Below are 16,226 nucleotides of genomic sequence, written 5' to 3' on the forward strand. Positions count from 1 at the left end.
AATATATTATTAATGTGCTTATCTGGCTAGATGATAACAAACAAGTTGTTTCTTCCAAAATTCTTTTAACTAGTGTAATATTTTGTGAAATTGACATTTCTTCTTCCCCATCGCACATGTTTATTTCTTTTCTATTTGTAATATACAAACGTCAACTTTCTTTCTTAAGAGAGCTGCTTATTTTCATAATAGCCCCATTTCTTGTCACTTCAAGAGAAATCGCTCTTAAATTACTGTGACCTACATATTCAAAGATTGGTCAATTTACGCCTAAGCAGATGGCTGAATTTAGAATAATTCCAGTGACATAATAGAAAATATATATACATCTACGCACTACTTCCAGCAAATCGACGTCCGGAAACCGGTTTCGGCAAACACGGCACGCGAGCAGCCGCTCAAATCCCACGTCAAAAATATTCAAAAGAAACCTTAATGAAGAGCGAGCCGACGCCATGGCTTAGGACTGACGGAACAAAAGCTCAGCTCTCGATTTGAGAGATGTTATTCGTCATGTGTTGTCACGTGTCATTTGAAAGAGAAATGGGCTTGGAGACTGGAATGTCTGGCTGTGCGTAAATTAAAAATTGTGATATATGAGGTTCTCACGGCGTCGAGAGTGAAGGTGGCTGTCTTCTGGATCGTTCAGTCATGTAGTCTGGTAGAAGTTTACCGACGTATCAATAAAATTTCGGGGAACAAACCAGTTTTAAGACAGGAATTACTGTAGCAATTGGGTGAAAGAAGCTAGCTGCTTAATGAGGACCAAATCAAAGGTGACTGCATAGCTGGTATTTTATAAGAACTAATTATCCCTACACAGTATCCTAAAATTTTCATAAATTCTTGATAGTGAAGAGGAGTGGCGCTAGGACTAACGTGAAAATGGGAATGAAATAAGGACGAAAGAAGACTCACTCATCGCTCTGATAATGGAGGCAGCAACGACCTCTGAAACGTCGGTAAACTTCTACCAGGCTGCAGGGCGCTACAACCTAGAAGACAATCATCTTCCCCCTTGAAATATATTAACATTCTTCCCTCAATGTAAATCTTTGCAGTGCGAATCAGAAGCAACTAACAAGTGTAATGAAACTGATAGGTAAAATAGGAAACCTGTAGGCGATGTAAATGCCACGACTACAGGTTATCAAACACGTCCAAATACTAAACAGTGTTTATTGTGTGTTTATTCGAACATTGATTGATAAGATACTAAAGTTTGCATACAGGTGAAAAATAAACAGGCAATGAAGACGTTTCATCTACAGCGTTCTTTAAAATAATGCTACTGTTATATGAATCAGTAAACTTCCGTGTTATTTACGTTTGAAACACTGGCATTGGTCGGCAAGCTTTGCATATTTATTCTGGGTGCGCGAAGTACTTTGTGAATTGCATGAGAGCGAGATCTTTGTTCTCTTATGACAAGGGCTTTCTCCTCAGGCATCACGACATGAAAACAAGACAGGTGTTCTCAAAGCTCTCTTCTGTTCGTGTGCATTTGAAATAAGGAATCCAGTCGTGTACGTAACTTCCATTGTCGGAAACTGTTTGGGTGTCTTCAAAAACACGCGTGCTGATGCTTCGTTGTTATTTCGAGAGCACAACTCAAGTAGGAAGGGATACAAAACTGTTGTAGAAGAGCCGAAAGAGTGCCGATTATGACTTTCTTATAAACTCACACTGGCACATACATTTCTATGCAGTAATCACTTTGTGATCTTTTTCACCCATTCGAGGAATATTTCAGGCAGTTGGACGCATAGTCAAAAAACTGGACGACTGTGATATAAAAAACAACATTTTCATACCATATCATACTAATAAATTTAGAGGTACTTGGTTTATTCTATAAATTAAAATTTTATTGATTTGTTTTAAAGAACAACTTCCCTTTTCTTTAGCGAGCATACATAAATTGTAAGCTGTGTTAAGTCAAAGATGGCCAAACGCTGACTTCGTACCGCGGAGGCCGAATTCAATACCAGGTTACTTCCAGGTTAGTGCCACTGTCGCAGGCTTTTCTCCGAGTTCCTTAGGTTTCCTCTGGTAATCATTATTTATGCACCAATACCCCACGAGGTGTGCGATAGATCTGACCAAGGAGCACATTTTCATGCCCTCGGTTGTAAGGTAGTATCCCCTTATCTAGCCCGGCATTTCGCTGATTTACGTAGGCAGTTTAGTTACTATTTTAAAAATGTCTGATTCGAATATTTTAATTATTTTGTGAAAATTACGGAAGAAGGCTAGTGATCTAAGAAGAAATCTCAATAATATATCAACTATGGAAAAAGGAAAAACAAAAGACACATCCAGTTAGTTTAAATATCACACGTAAGCCTCTTACCCTACTTTCTACGTATATCTCTAAGTGATGCAGGATTTTTCTCCGTAAAGAATAACCTTCTGCCAGTGCTAAGTGCTTGTGTTCTCCCTATTCACCGAACTGCAAATGAAGGGAAACTTGCTGTCAATTTCAAAATAATTAACACAATGCTGTCTAAACGCAACGTGATCTTCCCGGATACACAAAGAAACAAAGACATTTTCCTCCTTCTGCAAAAATAACTTCAAACGTGGTTCCAAGTCGAGGATTCTTTAGCAACTGTCAGGAAACTGCTATATTAAATATTTGTAAGAGTATGAAGCCCTGAATATCACCCTAATTAATAACACTGAGCACAGTGTATCTTGACAAGCTAATAGCACAAATTCCCCACCCTTTATAGAACCCTAAGTTTCAATTCCGTAAACACAAGGGAAGCCATTGGAGAATTTTTGAACCTGGGATAAAGAAAGTAACAGAAAGATGAAGAAAATTATGTGATGAGAAGCTTACAATTTGTAGCTAATTTTCGCCAATATCATCACGGTGATAGAATCAATGAGTATGATTTTTGCAGGGCACATATTAAGTAGAAAAATATGGCAGATGTACAAAATATTTTAAACATAAAATCTGATCGGAAGAGACCATTTGGCAGACAAATGTTTTGGGAACATAATATTAAAATGTGTCTTGAACAAATGAAATTAAAACGAACATATCACTGTAAAATATTAAAGGCTTTCTTTAAAATATAATTTCTGTTCTTCATTGAATTAACTGAATATTAGGACATGCAGTATACATGTATATTTTTTTCATAAATTTATAATTTCATTAATGAAAGGCGTTTCACCTCTCTAACAGCCACAGATACAAGTATCCCAGTCCTAAAACAGCGCCTTTATTAATTTGTTTCCTGAATCATTCAAAATTTAGACATTACGTAGAAATTTGAAAGACTAACTCAATTTAACAAAACCGCTCTGAATCTCTTTTATTCTGAGCATCTTTGAAAGTGGTACCTGATGGTTATTTGTGCAACAAAACTACGCTGATTCAACACATTTTTTCAACCTTCAAATCGAGTGGGAATAAAATTACATACCATAAACTGGAAAATATTAGGCATTTTTCAAACTAATATTCAAACAGTAGTAGGACTAGGGAAAGTCATGAAAAATCTCAGTGAATGTTAACCGGTGCTCCAGTAAAGATCGAAACCCGGTGCCTGCTAAACACAAGGGGTTTTCCAGCTGTGTCAATCCGTTCTGTGATTCAAATCGATCACAGCACTTCCAAGGCCTTCTGGTTTGTTCTGCGCCAGGAACTAACGCTTGCATTGTTGCTTCTGGGCTTTTCTGCTCCTTAAAAGGTTTTTTATTCGTTCACGCAGCGGTGCTCTGATAGAATCTCACCTGCGCGTTGTATTAGAAGTTAACTGGATACGTAGACAAATCATATTCCTACCTGTAGCTTGTCGACTTCAGTGGGCCTCAGCTCCTGGACTGCGTGCGCTGCACCCACCGACGTCAGCAACATGGCGCTATGCTCCTCCCTGGAACGGAACACAGATACTTTGCTTAGACAGTTGTATCAAGTCACTTAGGAGACGACCCAGATTTTGAATCATATTTTAAAAAGTTTCGAGGCATGGGAGCAGAAAGAGAAGGACTGAAGAGGAAATGGTGCAGAATGAAAATGAGAGAAGGGAAGATAAAAGTAGTTTTAATACAGAGTAATCGAAATCTCGCAAAGCAATCGTGACACAGGTTCTGTTTGTCAAAAAGTATGTTACATTTAAGTCATAAAAACAATATAATATTAAGTGTCGAAATGTCCGCCGCGTTCGGCGATGCATGCATTCACCATTTTCATCATGTCTGAAGCACCAGAAGAGATGTCCATCTGTTCGCAGGGGAAAATCGGAAAATGTATCCTTAATTAATTCTGGCAATTTAAATAAAAACTAAATGCCAGATAGTCTTCTACAATGATCACTTATTGTACTTGTGCAAAAACATCCTAGCACTTCGACTCTGAAGACAGCTGATTGACTGACTGGCGCGAGCAGGTTACAATATGACGTGATCTGCGTGGGTTTTTGTGTGGTCACAGCGATGTGTTTATTAATCCAATCGAATTGTACTGAATTGCAACCATCAACAAACATTTCAGTGACTTTTGATAACCATATAGTGACCAATAAAAGCATTGATTTTTAAAATGGATTTTTAATATTATCTCTCTGTCCATTCGTAGGTCTCTAAAACCTAATTAAGGTATAATTAGAGGACCTACTTTCTTTTGTCTGTGAGTGTTGACAGTCCAGTAAACTGAGTCTTACAGCTACAGATAGGAATATAATCTGTATAAATGCATCGTAATTTTCAATAACATGCACGAGTTGACAAAAGATAGCATCGAAGTAGAATACGAATGTTATAAAGTAAATGAGCTTAAGTTATTTATAAGGAATATTCTATAAGACAATCAGATTATACATTTTATTACAGGTTACAAAAATAAATATATTTCAACTATCCATCTAGATCTCTATCAGCAATATGCTGACAGATTAGTGACGTTGGAAGATATTTCTAGCAAAACTTTCATTATATATCCTTTCCTAATATAAGTATGGCAAATCAACGGTTTTTCAGTAAAAGGACAGAATCCAGTGTCAATCTGCTACAGGAATTACTTCATTACTTTCATGCATGCAAAACGGGAATTTGAAACATATCTTAATTTCATTAAATTATGCCTACAGTAGCTGTACAGAAGCACAGAGACCCGCATACCTGCACATTTTATGTTTCTATTTTGAAATCAGTACATATAACTATCTCTGTCTCGCCAGACCGTTAGAAGCAGCGTAATACCAATGACTTATGCAAATACATTTCGCGTGTATCGCTGAAATGTGGGCATTTATGACGTACCGTATTCATCACAAAAACCCAACATATCGAACAGAAATCGTCAACAGCGAACTGACAATTACCTTCCAACAAAAATTCATTTTATGCCTGAAATCTTTCTAACAAAGTACCATTAAGATGACTGTCTTCTGGGATGTTTCGCCGTGCATCCCAGATGATAGAAGCAGCAAACACTTAAAATGTATATAGATTTCCTCCATTTACACAGGTTCATATTTCTTGTCTTATCTGGAAGTAGGGACGAATATGGTGCATCGATATTTTGATACTGGTGCATCACGTGTTTCGTTTGATACTTTCTGTGCCGATAACAAAGGACTCGGATAATTAGACAAGAAGATAACCAGGGGCTCGCGCCGGCCCCTGTAAGCCCCCTGGGGCAGTCCTTCGTTCGAACTCTTCCAACACTGCATACCGAGCGGGTTAGCGCAATGGTAATGCGTCAGTTACGTTGAAGTTTCCAGTTCCGCTTGAAGGCTGGTGGTAGACATTCTGTATGTTTTTCTAACTCCCTCTAGAAGACAGATCCTGCGGCAATGTGAAAAATAGACCATGGTCACTTCCCCTCACAGCTAGACCAAGCACTTGCCTGTGGCTAATTAGAATCGATGGAATTATAACTGGAACAAAGAACCTTGGACTACAACACAGAAATGACTAAAGCATAAACATAGGTCTATAAGTGAATTCAAAAAAATAAAAAATACACAATAGATTCCTCCCTGTTTTCACATAATTCTGACAAAAAATATTAAGATGCTGTTAAAATCATTGACATGTCGCTAAATATAATTTCTACGCATGTCCGCAGGAAGAGTAAACAATTAATTTTATTGGCTAATGTCAATGTTCAAACGTCATTTGCAACGAAACATTTAAAACTACTTTTAATCGGTTTTGTTGACTGTTTAAAGTTGCTACGATTTATTACAAATTCGTACCTGCGTGTAAAACTGTGATGGCACTTCGGAGGCCTTAGGGTTCCACAAGATGGGATTCTTTTGACGCGCTAAACACTACCGTCTTCTCAACAACTCTGCCCCACGGAGTCCGAATTTTTTTAAGTTACCGGTAAAGTTCTGGCTACACCGAACACGGACCATATAAGACGTGGTGAAAGTGCCTCAGTATTGTTAGCGGTATTATGTGTTTTCGCCTCTTTGTTACCTTAACATTAGAAACAAGGCCTATACGTAATTCAAACGCATCTTAGCTTTTATATGTAACATTCAGCCATGATGGAAACTGCCACCACGAAGCGTCAGGAATTTGTTCTGCCATATCTAACTGCAGTTTCCTGTTTATACTGGCTGAGCACGGCAGTGACGCACTCATTCAATGTGGTCGGAATTGACTGTGGTTCTGTTACAAATCCCACCTCGACAAAAACTCCGTCTATGCTTCAGTGAGAATGCGTCAATGGTGACCAGCTCACACCTGCATGAGCACACACCGAAGAAATAAAAACGACTGTCAGAATTTATATGCCACTAATTACAGTCGGCCTTCTTTCAGAAGGCCATTACATTATAACGTAAAGTCACTTAGCTCCTTCACAGATCCTCTTCTTACGTCCAGGACATCGAAACCCGCGGTGTTGCCACTTCGCAAAAACTACGAAGATTACAGTTATACAGTAGCACAAATAATTTTATGTCATCGTCTAATTTGTTTTCTCTTGCGTGTTTTAATTTATTGGGTAAAAGCATTATTTAGTGAAGAAGACGACAAAATCTCTACGTATTAGGTAGTGGTGAAAAGGTCTCGTCAACAGTGGAGTATTAATAAAACGTTACAATCTTTGGAAAACCACAATAATCACACTACAAAAAAGATTCAGTTCTTTCTCTGGATCAAATTATCAATAAAATATTTTTATTTGCTAACTTTCTAAAGCTGACCCAGTCTTCTAGTCCAGCAAAAATAGTATGGTATAAATGCTTCAAAAATTTGTTAGTTCAAATATTTCGAAATGATACTAAGGCAATATCAAAATTCTATCAATAGTACAATGCCATATAATTATACAGCACGTTACAAATTTCTGCCATACAAGGCTTCATTTCGTTGCGCTGAATACTTTATTTTTGATACATTCTAAGTTGTTTTATTATATTATTTACAGGTTTTTCGCAGTTACATGTCCTCCTTTAGGTTTTCTTATTTCATACCTGAGCGCAAAAGAATGTCGCGTTCCATTTGTGACAACTTTGTATCTATTCACATCCTCCAAGGCGACTGATTCTCAACCGAAAAAAAAAAAGTTCGACTCGTGTGCATCAATACAATTGAACAGAAAGGCAGGGGCAGGCAGCTACGGTCTCACGGTCCGGCATTGTGATCTGGAGATCGTTGATCCTGATAGTCTCCAAGTGTCACTTGTTTCGAATCTAGAACGAAAATACCATTGCCTTAAAGTAATGACCTTTCCTGGCCGACGCAAATATCTGTGTCTTCCACACTTTTGTCACTAGATATAACTGGGTTTATGAATTTTGTCGATAATGTACTTGAAGATTTCTGTCTTCTGGGTTGTTGCGCTGTGTAGTCTGGTCGATGTTTACCAACGTTTCAGAGGTCATACTGCCTCCGTCATCAGGGAGGCAGTATGACCTCAGAAACGTTGGTTAACATCGACCAAACTACACAGCGCAACAACCCAGAAGATAGAAATCTTCATACTCACCGCTGTGAAAACCTCAAATCTTAGATAATGTACTTACCCAGATACGGACAATAGGTTACTTAAGGGCAATATAGCAGCTACAGATGGTTTTTTATTGTATAACCGGACGAGATTATCGATTCTGGCGAATTTAAAAGAAGTAGGAAGAAAACGGTAGTGATCTTTTCCGCTGTAAAAGGTTACTCCGTCGGGACAGCAAGTATCCGGGCTGATAATTGAACAGGGGACCTTCTGAATACAAAACAAGAGAGCTGATCACGAAGCCCCGACTTCTGGTAATGTAACTAACAAGAGAAAACAATAAGAGGTGTTTAGATAAACATATAACTAATTTTAAACTAGTAAACCATTTCAATCCGGAATTATCGCCTAACTTATTCATTTACGTATTGTATCAACCGTTAATTGAACCGTGTAATGCGAATCACTGGATGCAGTAAGACCGACTGCCCAACGCGGGCCCAAATACACGTCTGCAATTAATTAAGGTGCTTCATAACCACGCGTTGTGTTAGTATACTTTCCGATAAGTTGTGCTAATTACGCTCTTGGAAGTTTGTTTCTCTTTCTGCTGAATCATGCCCTCTGCATACAACTAACTCCACTCAGTTATAGGCGTCTTTTGTTTGATTTCAACTCATTATGGATCTGACCTTGATTAAGAGTAAATCAATTTCGTTTGTGGTAAGTTGAGTAAAACAGAATACCTTGTTTTATTTTTATTTTTGAAAGTTCTTATATCGGCAGAAATGTGTTCCCTCAGAGTGGTAAGAAATGCAGAATAACGACGGATCGTGCACAAAAGTTTATGAATGGAGCTTAATACAGATTATATGATACCTCTTATTACCATACAACGACTGGAAGTTTTGAAAAGAACAAAACCCAGTCCCGATTTTTCCTGAACTTGCATCAAAGAGCAGAAGACACTGATAAAATTACACCACTTCGATGAGTGAATAATACCAAAATGAAATGTGGCTGGATAAAATGCAATATGGGGTTTTTGTGGTCATGGTGATGAACCTTGGGGTTTTATAAAGACAAGACGTTTCTGTCCAACTAAATAGGAACGGTGTTACTTTCTGCTGGAGGACACACGCCATCCATGTTATTTACGTTTGTACGCACGAAGTTGATTATACCAGATGAAGCAGACTTCCTCCAAGGAGGGAGTCGCCAGTCGACAAGACTTGCGGCACTCTACAACGTAAGTTTCCTGCCACTTGAAGCAACCAACAACTCCATAGAGTAGAATGTTTGAGAAGAAAATAGTCGAGCAACTAACACAGGCATTTCCCGCCGTTTATGGAAACTCGAGAACGTGGTGTTGTGTTCACGACTTCCCGTTACTAAACGCTGTCCGGAGCGAGCTGAATCAGTCCACACTCTCGCATCCTAGTCATTCGTTTCGATATTATCCTCCAAACTACGTCCAGGTCTCTCAAGTGCTCTCTTCTCTTCCGATATTAAATGAATCGTGTGAATATCTTATCTCCGTCATGCGTGCTACATGTTCCGGTTATTTTGTAATCCCCGATTTAATTACCCTAATAATCTTTGACGAAGAATACAGTTTGTGAAACTCATAACGTATCTTCTCCATCCTCTAGTTTCTTAATGTCTATCAGTACCAAATATTCTTCCCAGATTATAATTGAATATGGACCTAATAAACGTATTTCATATACGTGTAGATGTTTCGGAAGAGTAACTTTTACATTACCAGTGGGAAGGAAGTGGTCGCAGCCTACTTTAAGGAACTGTTTTATCTGTCGCTTAAATGAGATAAAGAAAAGTTGCTAAAACGTAAAACGCTTTACGATTCCTCGGTATTTCTAAATTCTCTTGAAGGTCAACTTACAATACCAAGCAAGTAAATTATAATAATAAAAACAATCAGATGAATCAAGTGACAGTAAGACGTAAAAAAATTAAAACTTGGACCTAGCTCTACAGTTCAGCCGAAACCATTAGAATTAGTAACGCATACGTAATGTAGCAATATTTAGATTTCAGCACATCGTGCCATCTACAGACTAAATTTAATTCCTCGTGTTTTGGTTCGAAACAATAAATATATTTAATCCATTCCCGATATCAGTACGTAGATGCTGATTATTATTAAACAGAATATTTTATCTACGTGCATCAGTAACATCGTATAAAATCACCAAATAGATACAGTGCAATTGCAATGACCTAGAATCTAGAAACGACGACACATCGACCAATTTCTACGAGGTTGCACGGTGCAACGCCCATTAAGACAGTCATATTTATACTCGCCGCCGTCGAAACATAAAACCTCACCGAGAGAAGTCGAGGTTTATTGTTCAGAATTACAGTAAAGAAGTGACCGATGATACAAGTCTCTTTTTTCTCGGGAACGTGTTCGTGACGGGTTATTCATCAGGAGCTGCAGCGTTGTGTTGCTGATTGTCTTATTTTACTCAACAAGATTCGTCCTCGATCTCTGCACCAGACAGCATGAAGCAAGTAACGGATGGCGTAGGCAGAGCCTGTCCTTGACAGCGTAAGTGGCGTAGGTCACACGAGCGATGTGTACGCTCCGCAACATCTGAAGATGACCCGGTCAGCAACGACATGTTGCTCTGATCTTCGAGCGCTTCGGTTTCTCACTACCGCACGTCACCCCAACTTCTACACATGTAAATCTCAACCTGAAGGGAAAAGACAGCTTGGGAGACCTGGACATAGATGAACGCAAACTATTAAAATTAATCTAGAGAGACGCAGTGGATTTGGCTGGCTTAGGATAGGATTCAATGACGGGCTCTTGTGAACAGTAACGAACGTTCGGGTTAAATAAGAGGCGGGAAATTTCTTGACGAGATACGCGAACTAAGGAAGCTGATTTGTCATAAGAAAGTACACGCAAAATGAATTTTAAAACCAATGACAATGAACTTCGTGATTTATGTGTTCTTCCAAGCATTGACATGATAGTCTAATAAATTAAGGGAAAACGTAGATCAAATGCAGATGAAAAAATAAATACATAGTATATTTTGGTGGAGCCTCTCAGAGAGGGAATACTTTAAAAATCAAAATGTAAGCGAAATATGAAATTGGTATAAGTGAAATGCGTACTTTCAACCGAATTGGATAACAATGTCTCAGGTTAGGTTAGGTCTGAGAATTTAATTTCCGTTGTTTGTTTTTGTATTCACTTTATAAGTTAACTGATGTAACAGTGCCTGTTAAAAATGTCAAAGACTAAAGAAATGCCAAAAGAAAGTTTAGGGGAAACAATGGACATTTTACACGTGCAAGCCACATAACCTCATAAAGATTTCAAGGTTTATTCCTTTTAAAACTACAAGAATGAAACTCAATGTTTTATGGAAAAAAGATACGAATCTGTATGTCACGGCTGATATGTTTCCATTAACAAGTTCTCTAAGTTATCAGCCACTAATACCACGGATCTGGTCACGGGGTCCGGTTCTGCCTTTTTAATAGCCTACTAGTGCACGTTTACACTGAAACAATGTCCGCTGTAAGTTTATTTAACAAACATGAGACCACGTGAAGATGTTACACAGCTGAGCAGAAATAGGGCATTGTAAATAATTCGCAAAAACTAAACAAATAATAAATAATACTTCGAAGGACGGTATACTGAAAGGAGAGACACCGCCGATTAGTTTATTTAGTGTTTAATAGCGTCAACAACTTACCCTCTACAAGAACAGCATTTATTCTGTTCTAAGGAATTTACCTACAAAAAATATTAAAATTATTTTCAGAAGTGCTAATGTAACGGAAAACAACGAAGCGTTATATGTCACCAGAATTTCACACTTTCTAAAAGCACGTTTTACACACTTCAAATACGTGATAAATTTTACAATCGCCGCTACTAATATTTGAAACTTAATTAAAAATCTTTTCTGCGTATTACAAGGCCAAATGATTGTTTAAACATAGAATTTCCTTCTGAAATAAAATTCAAATGATACAGACCTATAGATTTAATTTCTGCTTTATAAAACCCTATTTCTAAGAGACGTCACTCTGTACTAGAACTAAACAAGCAAACATTTAAGAAAGTTTTCGGCTATTTCGCTTAAATATGGCCTAATAGTGTTCATATAACAGTGTAATTTGATATGTTACATATATATATATATATATATAGTGATGAAAATTTCTATATTTTAAAATAGTTTGTTCTTATAACTCAAATGGATTAACCTGACATCGCAGAGTTCAGAAAATGACAGTCTTTCAGCTCGTCAAGAGATATCTCACCTTTAATAAAATCCGATGTTTCATTAAGTCAAGTCGCCCTATTTGACACACTTGAATTCTGTTTATACGAGCACCATTCTAATTATTCCTCACACATACGATCTTGGTTGCTTCTTCCCATCATATCTTCCTATTAAAATTTTGTATGTATTCTGACCTTGCACAATTCAATTCCTTGTACTAACGCTCTAATTAGGTTGCTTGAAATGGGCAAGTCATTGAACTAGTATATCAAGGCGTGGTATTATATGGAATGGAATTACACGATATATGATTATTATAGTTTACAGGAAAAAATTTGAGATGCAGTACTCGATTTGTAGGTACTACCCCGAAACTTATCCACAGAATCTGAGGAAATGCACGAAAAACGTACTTGGATTAATCGGTGGTCTGTAGAACAGCATAGATAAATACAATGACAAAAAAGACTACGCAATACTTAAGCGAATTTTGCAACAGTAGCAATATCATTCTGCTTTCAAGAACATAACTCATTTCTCAGTTCAGTGCTTTAAAATATGTAACTAAAAAGTACAAGAGACAATTCTGTAATAAAGATTTGAAGCTATGACTAGGCCACTTTAGCGCGGAGTTAAAATGATGCCTAGGAAGTGTAGCTTTCTCTTGACTGGTGTCATTGCATCTCAATGTGTGCATCATGTAAGTCAAGATTTTCATTTTTACAATATACTTTATTTAAGTAGCAGTTTTATTTTGTCGTTAATTTCTCTTTCTGATATGTGCAATTATTTTACAGAGCTAATGTTATTCTGTACTGTACATAAGACAACGAACAGAAAGTTGCATGCTCATAGATGAAGCATCCGGAAAGCTGCCCAAGTATTCTGACGCTTAGTAGTGAAAACACAGAAGTATTACACGTTACATTATTTACACACACATCATAACTTCATCTAATAAAAAAACTGTCATCTGGTAGTAGTTTAACTACGACACTGTCAGTATCTCACATTTATACCATTAAATGATCCAAGCTGTAAGCAGCGTAACCAGAAGGTGTCACGTCGCTGAGTAAGCTTACATCGCGGCAGACGCTGTAAGGGAAGTTGATGTCACGAAATGCAAACACAATAAAATCAGTAATATTGAATCCGAGATTTTGTTTACTCGCAGGTTCAATGCTACAAATTACAGGACATTCGATCGTCAAACGAAAAAATTATGCCCCTAGAATACACAAAGCCACTATGCTAATCAATGACCCTCAGTGGTCTCGGTGTGAATGTATTTGTGTAACTTATTTTACGTTCATGTGCCAGCAACGAATGGCAGGATAGCTGTGAAAAATAATTTGGAAGTATTGTGTTTTGAGGAAATACCCGTGGTCTGTGTTAAAGTGCCATCCCAAAAATACTCGGAAGGACTTCGTACAAACAACGAAAAACCAGTCTGGATAGCTGGTTTCCAGGCCGATAATTTAATCTAACCCAGGACCTTCCTAACGCGCAGGCGTGCTACTCACACACCTGTGATATTCAGTGGCATTGTGATTCATCCTTAGTGACAAAGAGCCTGGAAAATGACTTCCGGTTACGCCCACACAAACCGACTTATCACAAAAGAGATAATCTTTAGATGGATAAAGTTGGTAATTTTTTATACAAAATTATAAATCATTTTACTTAAAGATTACTTCTACTGTATTATTACTTCACACAAGCCTGCTTAGAAATTCCTTCCGAGATAATAATTACAGTACTTCTACTCCATGCCTCTAACTTTAACCATGAAGTTATGAGGTCTCGTCTTTTGTTACAGATATTCATAAACTTAAAGCGACTCAAACAGAACTGAAATCAGCACATGAAAGGTGTGGTTATGAAATTAGTTGCCTAAGCCGTGTATCGTGTTAAATATTAAACAGTATGTTACTTTTTATTTGTATTTTATTCCCTATTCATTTAACCTGTGAGCACGTTGAGTCAGGTGTTGAAGAAAGAATCTTGTGCAGTCCGTTGATCCCTCTACTTGGACCACCATCCCACGTACTATTTACAATGTTAGGCCAGGGGCTATTGAAGGAAAGAACTACATCCTCATTGGATCGCTGTGTGTATTCGTTTTATGGCTATGCGTAATAACAATAATTAAACCATTATGTCATCTGTGGATTCAAATCCGTGTCTCAATAACCTCAAGCAGATACTGTCTTCCGATCTCAGAGTTTTCAAGCAAGAGCGAACTATGTGTGAAAATATTCTCTCTTTAAAACGAACGTGTGAGGTCAAAGGTAAATGAGATAAATCAATATGTCTGTCGACAATGTCACTGAATCTGTTAAAAGAATTTAGAATGTGTTTAATGTTTTAAACATCCAACACCCCAAACCGAAAGAAATTTCAAATAACAATAACAATAATAATAATAACAAAATAAAGGAAATATTTTTGACGTTGACACTGGTGGAAAAGAAGAATGTAAAATAATATATATAAATACAGTTAATGATCTGCACTACGGGTATAAAGATGGCTGTTTCATGGGATGTTTCTTCGTGTAGTTTGGTAGATAATGATGCAGTGATCTCTCTGAAATGGCCGTCAATAAATACCAACCAGACTACACAACGACGCTAAATTGTCTGAGATACTGAAAAAGCGTTGTTAAATAAACTATAACTAAACTAGACGGTGCACCACCTTGGAAGAGAGCCAACTTTATAACTGCAGCCGTGAGAACCTGAAATCTCACAAAACGTGAATAAATTAAACTACTACTCGCAAAGAAGCAGATATACAAACAGCCTATATTTCATTTCTATGGTAATCCAAGACCGGATGGTGAGTCTCAGGTTACATTTCTGAAGGCAGGTCTACAGCAAAGTACAATGAATCTCTATCATTATCATAAACATTTAGAGAATCGATGTTTCTTTAGCTGTATGAATCGGATTTTACTGATAATATTATTGTATCTTGGATTCCCCATCGCTTGGATCAACCAGTACAACAATGATTTATGACGCACAATTTGGCACGAAATTCAGAATCTTGATCATGTTTCACTAGTGCTTTTTTCTTCATGTGAGCTGTTTGTATCACGATTTTGGATTAATAATTTATTTCTGCAACTTAGAACGACATTGTTAATGGTGAGCCTTGGTAACCGAGTCGATCGATTTATGGTCCATGTCACTTTCAGTCATTTAAGGTTCTGCGACCGCCTACCGGAACACGCCGTTACACCAATGTTGCTCAACCAGTGACACGCATATCAAATAATGCTCTGGTTAATGACATGTTCAAGAACGCAAGTAGAATACGAAAGAGACACTTCACCTGGTGTTTCTGATACAGTAAATACTTCAGTTGCATACCGTGCCATTCAAACGCACAATTAAGCTACTGACGATGGTGTTTTGACAACAACGTGATTACCATTGGTGTTCTTGTTCTTGGTTTTGGTTTCGGAGCCACGTAGACTGGTTTGCACATGCCAACGTTTCGGATAAACATACTGGCGTCATCTTCAGGATTGAAGATGGAAACTATATGTTTAATTTTCACATTCCACTTGTTACTACTGCACTCTTAGGTCTAAATATTCTTCTCAGCATCCCTAAAATTATGTTCAGGGAGAGAGATCAAAGTTTCAGACCATTCGAAAATGAGTAATGTTAGGCCTGTAACTTTTTTACCTTAAAATTGCTATTTTATGTAGAAGACGTAGAAAGAAAAGTTTATAATGTGAATATTAATATATTCTTCCTAAATAAAATTGTTATCTTTACTGTCAATATAAATTACAAATTTTCAGTCCCCACTTCCGTCACAAGAGTTCAGAACAAGATGAATGAGACGGAGAAAACAATGAAAAAATTCACAGTGTTAAACCTCTTTAATGAAATAATCTCTATTTACAGATCCATAAATACAAAAATGCAGAATTCCTGAATGCTATGGCAGGTGACAAATATGGTTACCAATGGGATTTATGAGTTAAAATACACTATAGTAACAAA

At 37.4% G+C, this 16,226-nt stretch overlaps 1 protein-coding gene across 2 annotated transcripts in view; it reads right to left on the minus strand.

Annotated features, from left to right (window-relative positions):
• The window catches only part of LOC110832887 (uncharacterized), a 357,980-nt gene that overhangs the window by 179,496 nt on the left and 162,258 nt on the right, over nt 1-16,226 (minus strand). For both annotated transcript variants that reach the window (XM_087348735.1, XM_087348734.1), the window contains one exon: nt 3,803-3,890. The gene's annotated coding sequence lies outside the window, so the exon portion shown is untranslated. The remainder of the gene's footprint in view (nt 1-3,802; nt 3,891-16,226) is intronic.

The sequence above is a fragment of the Zootermopsis nevadensis genome, unplaced genomic scaffold, assembly GCF_977971745.1.
Source record: "Zootermopsis nevadensis isolate Lab colony 2312 unplaced genomic scaffold, Znev_1.0 Znev_ptg000013l, whole genome shotgun sequence".
NCBI classification, from domain to species: Eukaryota; Metazoa; Arthropoda; class Insecta; order Blattodea; family Termopsidae; genus Zootermopsis; species Zootermopsis nevadensis.